At 37.9% G+C, this 12,954-nt stretch overlaps 1 protein-coding gene across 1 annotated transcript in view; it reads left to right on the top strand.

The window, feature by feature from the left end:
• The window catches only part of LOC102840949 (eukaryotic translation initiation factor 4 gamma 3-like), a 218,460-nt gene that overhangs the window by 43,582 nt on the left and 161,924 nt on the right, over positions 1-12,954 (top strand). Inside the window, exon 2 of the mRNA XM_006862347.1 lies at positions 791-919. The gene's annotated coding sequence lies outside the window, so the exon portion shown is untranslated. The remainder of the gene's footprint in view (positions 1-790; positions 920-12,954) is intronic.

Here is a 12,954-nt window from a genome sequence, read left to right on the forward strand (position 1 = left end):
TGAGACTGTGAATTCCTACCTGGGAGGTTTAACTCACGACTTTTCCCACCCTGATCCCGGAGCCCCCACTCACCCGCACCGCTTGGCCGCCCTGGCAAACCGGAAGTCCTTAAATTACCCTTTTTAATGTATAGGTCTATGAGTTTTGACAGACACATGAACAATTGTGTGCCATCAAGATGATTTTGACTCATGGCGATCCTACATGTTGCAGATTAGAGCCGTGCTCATAGAGATTTCAAGGCTATGCTCTTCCACAAACAGATCACCAAGTTTTCCTTCCAAGGCACCTCTTGGGTATTTCAAACCACCAACCTTTGCGCACTTAATGATTTTTGCTACCTAGGTACTCCTAACAAACACAGAATCATGTAACCACCAGTACAGTCAATATACAAAACAGTTATGTCACCCCTAAATTCTCCTTGTATCCTTTTTGTAGTTATCCCCGTTTTTCATCTACAACCCCTAATTTTTTTCTCTTTTATTGTGTTTTATAAATGAAATCATCTAGTATATATAGTTTCAAATCTGTCTCCTTTCATTGAGCATTTTTAAATGATTTTTGGTTTATGATTATGCTTCAAGAGTTCTTTAATCAAATTGAAAAAAATATTATTCATGTGTATTTTCCCCTTAGAATTTCATGAGCTAAGCCTTTACATTTATTTTAATATCAATTGTGAGGAGAAGAACTTAATTTCTCTTCAATTAAGCAGCCGTCTCGGTTATCTATATTAAGATTCAGTTTCTTATATAATGCTTTTACTAAATAATGGTTTCTTCACAGGTAACACAAGTAGCAAGACAGCCAGGACCCCCGACCCCTTCCCCTTACTCAGCACATGAAATAAACAAGGGACATCCAAATCTTGCAGCAACGCCCCCGGGACATGCTTCGTCCCCTGGACTCTCTCAGGTATGAAAACCTATTTTTCCAAAAATTTCCATGTAAAAGCAGCCTTTCTGATTTTCTCTTTTTAAAAAGCAGTCTTACAATTTACAGCTTTATTTGAATAATTTCTACTTTGCCATATATTTGCATCTTTTTATACATACTTGCCTTGCTGTAATGGTGGTGGTGGTTGTGTACTGTCAAGTTGGTTCCAACTCACAGGGGTTTCCAGAGCAGCTGGTGCGTTTCAACTGCTGACCTTGAGATTATCAGTCTAGTGCATCACACGAGGACCCTCTGCAGATAAAACAATTTTATTCATTTCATTATTGGAATCATTAAACATTAATTACCAGTAATACTTAGTGTACCTTTTTATTTTTAAGAAATTAAAGAGTATGAGTCTAAAGTTCTTTAAAAAAATAAAAGGCTGATTTGTTTTTCAACAGTTAATTGGCTATAGTCTTCCCCCTCCTTTATTGATGGGTTGGTGGTAGTTATTTCTACTTTTGTAAAAAATGTGTTTTCACTTCTTGAGTAATTCTGTTGGGTTTTCTTTTATTTTTGGTGGTGGTGGTTGGTTCAACTTTTGATTTTGTAAATACATTATTGTTTTTTTTTTTTTTCCTATTAGGTACAGCAAACATTGTAACACTTTTAAAAGATGTTGTTCTGTATCCATGACATTTTAAACTGTTTGCTAAGATTTTGTTTGGCTTGCACCAACTCACTGTCACATGTTTTTATGTTTCTTCTTGTGGTTAAGTACTAGCTAGGATTAAGTCCTTATTAGAATGTTAAAGGAGTTCTGGTGGTACAGTGAGTAAAGAGCTCAGCTACTAAGCAACAGGTCCGTGGCTCCAAAAGAGAAAGGCATAGCAGTCTGCTTCTCTAAAGATTGACAGCCTTGGAAAACATGTATGAGACAGTTTGCGTTGCTAGGAGTCAGAATTGTCTCAGCAGCCATGGATATTAAAATGTTCAGAGAGTCAAGCCAATAACCTTGACCTAGATGTTTAATATAGTTAGTATTTATATATATATAAGATCTATTATTTTTGATAATACTGATTTCATAGTATTATAAAGCTTTGAACATAGGTTAGCAAAACAAAACAAAAAAAACCGAGCAACCCAAATCGGTTGCCATTGATTCAGTTCAACTCCTGGTGATGTCACGTATTTCAAAGTAGAGTTGTGCTCCATGTGGTTTTCATAGTGTTAACCTTTTAGAAGTAGATTGACAGGGCTTTCTTTCAAGGTACTTCTGGGTGGATTTGAACCCTCCAACCTTCTGATTAGCAGCAGCCAAGCACTTAACAATTTATGCCACTGAGAGACTATTAATTATAGGTTAAACCAAAAAATCATGTTTCCCATCTAGTCAATTGCAATTCATGGTAACTCCATGAAGTTGTTGTTATGTGCCATTGAGTCGGTTCCAACTCATAGTGACCCTGTGCACAGCAGAATGAAGCACTGCCCGGTCCTGCATCAACCTCACCGTACTTCCTATGATTGAGCCCCTTGCTAATGCTACTGTGCTCATCCATCTCATTGGAGGTCTTTTCTGGTTCCAATTCATAGTAACCCTATATGCACAACAGAATGAAACACTGCCAGGTCCTACAGTAATTCTTACAATTCTTCCTGTGATTGAGCCCATTGCTAATGCCACTGTGCTAATCCATCTCATTGGAGGTCTTCCTCTTTTTCTCTGATCCTCCACTTTACTAAGCATCATGTCCTTTTCTCTCAGGGCACTGGTCCCTCCTGTTAATATGTCTGAAATATGAGAGGTGAAGTCTCACCATCTTTGCTTCTAAGGAATATTCTAGATTTACTTCTTCCAATACAGATTTATTTGTTATTCCGGCCGTCCATGGTACTTTTAATATTCTTCTCCAGTACTGGTAGCGTAGTGGTTACGAATCGGGCTGCGAACCTTAAGGTCAGCGGTTCGAAACTACCAGCTGCTCCGCGGGAGAAAGATGAGGCTTTCTACTCCCATAAAGATTTACACCCTCGGAAACCCTATACAGGGTCGCTATGGGTCAGAACCGACTCGATGGCACATAACAACAACAACCATAACTCAAATGCTTCAATTCTTCTATGGTCTTCCTTACACGTTGTCCAACTTTCACATGCATATGAGGCTATAGGAAATACTATGGCTTGGATCAGGCTTACCTTAGTCCTCAAACTGACATCTTTGCTCTTGAACACTTTAAAGAGGTCTTGTATAGTAGATTTGCCCAGTGCCATACATCTTTTGATTTCTTGACTGCTGCTTCCATGAGTGTTGGTAGTGGGTCCAAGAAAAATGAAATAATTTGACAACTTCAATTTTTTTCTCCATTTTTGATGCTATTTATTGGTCCAGTTGTGAGGATTTTTGTTTTCTTGACATTGAAGATTAATTTTAGTCTTCTTCAGTATTTTAAGTCCTCTTCACTTCTAACAAGCAACACTGTGTCATCTGCACATCACACGTTACTGGTGAGTCTTCTTCCAATATTGATGCCACGTTCTTCATGATACAATACAGCTTCTTGTGTCATTTGCTCAGCATACAGATTGAATTAGCATGGTGAAAAAATACAACCAAGTAAGCATCTTTCGTGATTTTAAGTCATTCCATGTCCCCTTGTTCTTTTTGAACAACTGTCTCTTGATCTATGTGCAGGTTCCTCACAAGCACAATTAATTGGTCTGGAATACCCATCCTTCGTGCTGTTCATAGGTTTTCATGATCCACACAGTCAAAAGCCTTTGCATAGTCAGTAAAGCACAGGTAAATATCTTTTGGGTATTCTCTGCTTTCAGTCAAGATCCATCTGATATCAGAGATAATACCCCTTGTTCCACATCCTTGTCTAAATCCAGTTTGAACCTCTGGCAGTTCTCTGTCAATGTACTGTTGTAACCGTTTTTGAATTATCTTAAACAAAATTTTATTTGCATGATGTTGTTCAATGATTTCTGCATTCTGCTGGGTCACCTCTCTTTGGAATGGGCACAAATATGGATCTCTTCCAATCAGTTGGCCAGGTAACTGTGTTTCAAATTTCTTGGCATATGGGTGAGTACCTCCAGTGATGCGTCAGCTTGCTGAAAGATTTCAATTTGTATTCTATCAATTCCTGGAGCTTGGTTCTTTGCCAGTGTCTTCAGTGCACCTTGGATTTCTTCCTTTAGTATCATTGGCTCTTTTTATTTTGGCTGTTTTCTTAAGCTGCCTTTTGAAATGGTGGTTGAATGCTGACAATCTCTTTTTGGTACAGTGACTTTATGTAATCCCTCCATCATCTTTTGATGTTTTCTGAATCTTCAAAATCTTGCCCATAGAACCCTTCAGTATTTCAAGTTGAGGTTTGAATTTTTCCTTCAGTTTTTTTAGCTTAAGAAATGTTGAGCGGGTTCTTCTTTTTTGGTTTTCTATCTCCAGGTCTTTGCACATTTCATTATAATACTTGACTTTGTCTTCTCAACCTGCCCTTTGTGATTTTCTGTTCAGCTCTTTTACTTAATCATTTATTCCATTTGATTTAGTATCTTTTTATTCAGGAGAGCAAGTTTCAGAGTCTCTTTTGATAACCACTTGGGTCTTTTCCTTCGTTCTTGTCTTCTTAATGACTTTTTGCTCTCTTTCTGTATGATGTTCTTAATGTCATCCCACAGCTCTTTTGGTCTTTAGTCATTAGTATGTGATGCATAAAATAAGTACTTGAGATGTTTACTAAATTTAGGTGGGATATGTTCAAGGTCCTATATTGGCCCTGATGGACTTGTTTTAATTTTCTTCAGCTTCAGCCTGAACTTGCATTTGAGCAATTGATGGACTGTTCCATAGTCTGCCCCTGGGGTACTTTTGGCTGATGATATGGAACTTTTCTATTGTCTGTTTCCACAGATGTAGTCAGTTTGATTTCCGTGTATTCCATCTGGTGAGGTCCAGGTGTATAGTCATCTTTTACGTTGTTTAAAAATAGTATTTGCAATAAATAAGTCACTGATCTTGCAAAATCCTGCTGTAGGATCTTGAGCATCATTTCTATCACCAAGACCATAGTTTCCTCTTTGTTTCTAGCCTTCTTGTTCCAATCACCAGTAATTATCAGTACATCTTGATTGCATATTTAATCAATTTATGACTAAAGAAGTTGGTAGTTGTTGTTGGTGTTAAGTGCTATCAAGTTGATTCCGACCCAGAGCGACCCTGTATAGGGTTTCCAAGGAGTAGCTGGTGAGTTTAAACCACCGACCTTACAGTTCAAATGACTTTGCAATCTTGCACAGTGCCACACCAGGACTCCAAAGAAGTTGGTAGAATTCTTCAAATTCATCATCACCAAAATAGTGGTATAAACTCGTCTTCCCTGTAGGTGTATAGATATTATCCTATCACAGACAGCATTATACTTCAAGATAGATCTTGAAGTGTTCCTTTTGATAATGAATGTGACACCATTCCTTTTCAATATGTTGTTCTTGGCGTAGTAAACCATACGAATTTCAGATTCAAAATGACCAATACAAAGTCCATTTCAGCTCACTAGTGTCTAGGACATTGATCTTTCTGCATTCCATTTCCATAATAGTTTGTACTGCAGAATACACAGTTTGCCAAATTACTATAGAAATAGTTCTTTTAAGGGACATAAATTTGTCGTGGATTTAAACTTGCTTAAACTTGATCTGAATGATTCCTATTATATTTTGAGTTTCAGAAGTTTGACAAAGTGAATTCTTAATTGTTTAAATGAGATTCTTACACTGTTTTTCATGGCACTTAACAGAAACTTTTCAGTCTATTAATTAAGGGTACTTGTCTGAATATAACAGGTGAAAAAAATCTAGGCAGTAATTTAAGTACTGTTGTATGAGGGTGAGTCAAAAATTATCTGCATTCTGGCTATGTTGTTGTTGTTGTTAAGTGCCGTCGAGTCGGTTCTGACCCATAGCGACCCTGTACAGGGTTTCCGAGGGTGTAAATCTTTACGGGAGTAGAAAGCCTCATCTTTCTCCCGCGGAGCAGCTGGTAGTTTCGAACCACTGACCTTAAGGTTCGCAGCCCGATTCGTAACCACTATGCTAGGACGAATACATCATTTTTCAACATAATCTGCTTGCTTTTCATACACTTTGTCCATCTGTCAACACTTTCTTATTCCTTTATTTAAAAGTGTTTTAGGCTGAGTTGCGAGACATAAAGCACCACTGTCTTCACTGCTTCATATTTGTTGTCATATGGCTGCTTTCAGGGGACCAAATAGGTGAAAGTCCGTTGGTGCAAGATCAGGACTATAGGGAGGATGCTTTAACACCTCAAAATAATTTTGCAGAGTGTCAACAGTGTGGGCAGAGGTGTGTGGATGTGCATTGTAGTGCAAGATCACAATGCCCTTAGATAGCAGTCCTCTGCCTTTAATCTGAATTTAGGCTTCAACTCTTCAGTGATCATCTCACTGTAATGAGCACTGTTGATTGTTGAACTTTTTCCTTCTAGTGTTCCAATACTGGCTCTTGAGAATCCCCCAAAATTGTAAGCATCAATTTTCCAGCTGATGGCTGACTTTTCAACTTTTTGTTGGTTGGTGTTTGAGGATGTTTCCATTCCATACTCTGCCATGTACTCTCAGGCTTGTAGTGATGAATCCATGTCTCGTCACCAGTAATGATATTTTAAAAGGAACTTTTACCTTCCTTTGAGTATCTGTCCAAATTTTGTCTGCAGATGTCCAAGCACTTACGTTTATGCTCTTCTGTGAATTGTTTCGGTAGCTATCTTGCACAAATTTTCCGAAATCCAAGTCTGTCATGGGTTATTTCATAGGCAGAGCCATGGCTGATTTGCAAATTATTTGTCACATAATCCATTAAATCTTTTCACATGCATGTTCAATGTTGTCATCAGCCGTGGGCATGGACAGGCGTTTTAATATAACCAGAGTGTGGATAATTTTTAACTCTTCTTCATACATAGTTAGCTGTGAATCAGAACAGACTCAGTGGCAACTAACAACAACAATTTTAATGTTATTGTGGTCGTTAAGTGCCATTGAGTCAGTTCCGACTCACAGTGACCCTGTTTAGGGTTTCTGAGGAGGAGCCAGGTGGGTTTGAACTGCCGCTCTTGTGATTTACAGTCCAGTGCTGATGCTACAGTGCCACACTTTGAAATCCATGGTTTGAATAGGGAAGGGTTAAGATAAAGGAGATTAGGATAATAAAGAGAACTATAAAGATGATACAAATCTTTGTGTGGTGCTGCAGGATAAACACTGGACTGCAAGGTTGGAGGTTCAAACTTGCCACCCACTCCTCGGAAATCCTGTACAGGGTCCCTGTGAGTCAGAACCTACTCAATAGAATGTAACAATAACAATAAAGAAAATTAAAGTAGCAGCTAGAAGGAGCAGTTGTTTTCCTAGGACTGAGATATAGCAGCCAAGGAAGAGCCTTCTTCCCCAGGGCTGAGTACAGATCTTTTTGGAGAGGGCACTCCTATGGCTCAGCCACTGGAACTTGATGCCACTGGAACTTGCTGGACATTCTCCCTACAGTATATTGGGGAAAGTGGCTTCTTCAACACCAGACTTTTATATCAAGAAACAGTTGCAGTAGAGTGGTTGGAGACTCTTTACATGCAGCCCTGTTTACTCCATACACATCAAGTAATACTGGATGTACGGTATCATAAGTTTCAGAAAGTGAGAGCAGCTTGTACAGCCCAAACCTGCTGCAGTGCCTTCTCTGGTTCTCCTCCGGACATAAAGATGGAAACCTCACAGGTCATTCTGCAGGTGGATTGAGCCCAAAGTTAGTCAGTAGCCATTATAAAAACCAGAATACATGAACACCAGGGAGAAGGACCACCAGACCCAAGATAACAGGTCTGCTCTGCTTTCTCTCAGCACCACTATCTTGACCCCTGAAGTGTATTCACAGTAATCTCCTAGAAAACCCACTCCCAGTAATGCCAAATGTGAAAAGTACTTTCTGCCTATGATTCCAGGAAATTTATTTGGTTTCTCTCTTTTTCTGAGAGACCAACTTAGTCATTTTATATAGTGGATTGAGGTGATGGTGTTACATGAGCCACTGGCAAGGTTCTTTACTGTTTCTGGAAATATTACAAAGCATTTCTTCACTGAAGAAAAATCATTGATTAAGATACTTTTGATACTGCAGTTTTCAGCATTAGTAAATAATGAGTTTCACATCCCACAGTCTTTTTGTTTCAACTTCCAGACTTCATTTTAATTTCAGGTATCTTACTTTATTAAACAAACATTCTCAATGTTGCCTTACAATTATTGACTGATGTCAGCCTTTTTTTTAGCTCCTTTTTCTTTATTACTAATATGAATTATGGTTTTATTTATGCAATTCAAGTTTTTACAACTTTTTTCATTAATGAAGATAATAAATTTTTAAGTTTGACAACTCTGGTAATCAGCTTTGATTACCAGGATCAATAGAGCAAGCAAGTTTGAACGTTACATCCTATTTCGTTCTGTTGTGCATAGGGTTGCTATGAGTCAGTACTGACTTGATGGCACCTAACAACAACAACAAACACTGAGTTTTAGGTTTCCTTTACCATAACCATAGATGAAAAATCTCAGTATGAAGTATATAAGTATAATTAAAGAGTAAAACTGTAAGCATTAATTCTGCACTAATGTACTACTTTCAGAAAGCTAAGGGAGTTCATAAGAATAAAAGTAATTATGATTTCACAAGCATTTCTTTTGTTGTCTGTGATGCAGGCTCAGCTTTTTAAAAAAATTTGTTTTTAAGTTCATCTAAATTCTGTTAGAGGTAAATGAATTAAGACTTTTGTCTCTTTTATATTGAAAGACATTTCCCTCTGAACACATTCTGGGAGACTCTTCTTGATTTCCCTGGTTACCTCTTACCCATTTTAATAGGCCTCGTAAATCCTCTTTGAGCATTTCTCTTGAAAGTTTACCTCTTTGAAATTCCACACTTCACTTATTTCCCATAGATTTAGAAGGGAAACTTAACTTCATTGCGGCCAAACTATTTTTAACCTATCTGTGACATTCAGATTTTAAAAAAAATTTTTGATTTGGAGTTTCTGAAAATTGCCACTTCAGTTCAACTACAGAAATTAGCTTGTGCCAATGAATTTAGGAATGGCAATTAGAATGTATAAATCCTAAAGGAAATCAGGAAATGGAACTGTTTTTAGTTATTTATTTCAAAGTGATTGTGATAGTTCCTACAGAAATCTATATTAAAGATTCAGTGAGCTGTGGGTGAAGTGGGCAGACAGAGTTATGTGAGAAAGACCAACAGAGGAATAAGTACCACAGACAGGTAAGCATATTATTGTGAGTTTAGTTAGACAAATGAGTTTATATGTCTATCCAGCTTAGTTGGGGATAGGGCAGTTTGTGGGGGATGTGGAGGAAGAGAGAGGACAAATTTAATACAGTGCTATTTGTTTTTAAGAGATCAAATAAAAAATTATACTTCAACAATTTTTGTGAACTCCTAACTATTGTTATAAAACTAGAAATCGTGACTTTCAGTGACTAACACTCTATGAAAAGCAGACTGCAAATACATCAACTTATAGATGTGTGATCATTTGAAACTTTGACAATGACTAATGAAAATAGGTTGAGTTAGTTTTATTTACAGCAAGTAGAATCAATTAGGAGTCTAGTGTGGTGCTGCAGGGTAATGCGCTAGACGGCAGGTCTTTTGAACCGTAAGGTCGGCAGTTGAAACATACAGCCTCTACACAGGGTTATTGTGAGTTGGAACTAACTTGATGAAACTTAACAACAGCAAACATTCAGTTAACTACAAATGATAAATGTTATAGATTGATACAAAGAATGACAACTAAGAAAATAAAAAGGCTGTCAGTTACTTACCAACTAACAAACTCTGTTTCTCAGCACACATATTTACTGTTTATATTTCTCAAATATCTAGTAATGGTGATGATTAGTTAGCCAAACAAATAAACACCAACCCCACTGCCATGGAGTCAATTTCTACTTAAAGCAACCCTATAGGACAGAGTAGAACTGCTCTTTATGGTTTCCAAGACTGTAAATCTTTATGGGAATAGATAGCATCATCGTTTTCCCACAGAGAAACTGGTGTGTTTGAACCTTGGTTCCTGCACTAAGAAGTCCAGTGCTTAACCCACGTTGCTACCAGGATTCCTCATTTAGGCACTTGTTTGTTAAGTGCCATCAAGTTGGCTTCAACTTACAATGACCATGTATAGGATTTCCGAGGAACGCCTGGTGGATTTGAACCACCGACTTTGCAGTTTAAACTGCCATTGTGATCAAATGTTTATCCTACAGTGCCACACTAAGACTCCACTAAACCCTTATTTACCTAATAATTGTTTTATTTTTGTTAGGAGTTGCTTCTGACTTGTAATGATCCTATGTACAACAGTAAATTACACTGCCTGGTACTACTTTGCCATTTATACAGTTGTTGCTGTATTTGAGTCCATTGTTGCAACCACTGTGTCTGTCTTATTGAGGGGCTTCCTCTTTTTAGCTGTCCCTCTACTTTACCAAACAAGATGTCCTCCAGGAACTGATTCTTCTTGATAACATGTTCAAAGTACAGGAGATGAAATTTTGTTGTTCATGTTAAATCTACTTTGAGGAGACAACTTTTCCCCAGTTGTATTTTTAGTGTCTTCCAATTTGAGATTTCATCTTCTTTCACTATATCTGACAGTGTTTTTCTGCTGTTCATAAAGTTTTCAGTGGCTAACCATTCAGCATTTCTCAAGCTGAGGGAACGGAAGAAAAAAATTCAATCCTCAACCTTTGTTATTGAAGGATTCTCTGGGCAAATTATTGAATGATGCAGAAAGCATAAAAAGAAGATGGAAGGAATACACAGTCACTGTACGGAAAAGAAATGGTCAATGTTCTACCATTGCAAGAGGTAGCATATGATCAAGAGCCCATGATACTGAAGGAAGAAGTCCAAGGTGCATTGATGGCATTGGCAAAGAGCAATGCACCAGGAATTGATGGAATTAGAATTGAAATCTTTCAAGAAAGCAGCACTTGGAGGCACTCACTTATCTCTGCCAAGAAATTGGTAAAACAACTATCTGGCCAAATGATTGGAAGAGATCCTTATTTGTGCCCATTCCAAAGAGAGGTGACCCAGTGGAATGCAGAAATCATCAGACAAGATCATTGATAGCCCATGTGAGTAAAGTTTTACTAAAGGTAATACAGAAACGGCTGCAAGCATACATTGACAAAGAACTTCCAGAGGTTCAAGCTGCATTCAGAAGAGGACATGGAATGAGGGATATTATTGCTGATGTCAGATGGATCTTGGCTAAAAGTAGAGAATACCAGAAAGATATTTACCTGTGCTTTGTTGACTATGCAAAGGCCTTTGATTGTGTGGATCATGACAAGCTATGGACAACATTGAGAAGTATGAGTATCCCAGAACACTTAATTGTACTTATGAGGAACCTGTACATAGACCAAGAGGCAGTTGTTCGAACAGAACATGGGAACACTGAATGTTTTAAAATTAGGAATGGTTGTATTCTTTCACAATACTTATTCAACCTGTATGCTGAGCAAATAATCTGAGAAGCTGGGTTATATGAAGAAAAACATGGCATCCGGATTGGAGGAAGACTCATTAACAGTCTGCGATATGCAGATTATACAACCTTGCTTGCTGAAAGTGAAGAGGACTTAAAACATTGATGAAGATAAAAGAGCACAGCCTTTGGTATGGATTACATCTCAATGTCAAGAAAACAAAAATCTTCACCAATGGACCAATAAACAACATTCTTATCAATGGAGAAAAGATTGAAGTTGTCAAGGACTTCATTCTTCTTGGATCAACTATCAATACTCATGGAAGCAGCAGTCAAGAAATCAAACGATGTATTTAAAGTGTTGAAGAGCAAAGATGTCAGCTAAGGTGTGCATGACCCAAACCATGGTATTTTCAATAGCATGTAAAGTTAGACAATGAATAAAGAATACCATAGAATAATTGATGCATTTGAGTTATGGTGTTGGAGTAGACTATTAAATGTACCAGGGACTACCAGAAGAACAACCAAATCTGTGTTTATCCTATTTGTTTTTAGCAAGCAAGGTTGTATCATCTACATATTGCAGGTTATTAATGAGTCTTTCTCTAATCCTGATGCTGTCTTCTTGATACAATTAATCTTCTAGGATTAATTGCTCAGAGTACTGATTGAATAAGTATGGTGAAAGAATATAACCCTGGCACATACTTTTCTTCATTTTGAAAGCTCTTAGGACATAATATTCAAGACAGCCCCCTCCTTTTATTCCAAACTAATTAAGCTAAACTGTTATTTGGTTTCCAGAAGACTTCAAGGGATATTTTTGGTTTAAGGTTTAATGATTATCTCAGAGGTCCATCCAACCTTCATGACTCCAGGAAGTCTGAATATCATGAGAATTTGGAATTCTGTTCTACATTTTTCTCCTTTTGATCAAGATTCTTCTATGGAATCGCTAATCAAAATGTTCAGTAATGTTAGCAGGGCACTATCCAGTTCTTGTCTCATGGCAAAGGAAGTAGTTGTTGGAGGCAATTAGCTACACATTTCATCTCCTTCTCCTATTCCTTATTCTTTCTTCCACTGTTGGTCCAAGTGAATAGAGACCAATTGTGCTTTCATGACTTCTTGCAAGTTTTTAAAACTCCGCCATTGCGCATCAAACTAGAAGGTAGAACAGAGGCACTAAACATGCTATTAGACCAAATAACTGCAGTGTCCCGTGAAATCATAATCCTAAATGTCCATATCCCATGATGTTTTGTTGTATGTAATCAACCTTCGAAAGGAGCTCTGGTAGCGTAGTGGTTACGAATCAGGCTGTGAACCTTAAGGCCGGCAGTTCGAAACTACCAGCTGCTCCACGGGAGAAAGATGAGGCGTTCTGCTCCCGTAAAGATTTACAGCCTCGGAAACCCTGTACAGGGTCGCTATGGGTCGGAACCGACTCGATGGCACT

The sequence above is a fragment of the Chrysochloris asiatica genome, unplaced genomic scaffold (genome assembly GCF_000296735.1).
Source record: "Chrysochloris asiatica unplaced genomic scaffold, ChrAsi1.0 scaffold00047, whole genome shotgun sequence".
NCBI lineage: Eukaryota > Metazoa > Chordata > Mammalia > Afrosoricida > Chrysochloridae > Chrysochloris > Chrysochloris asiatica.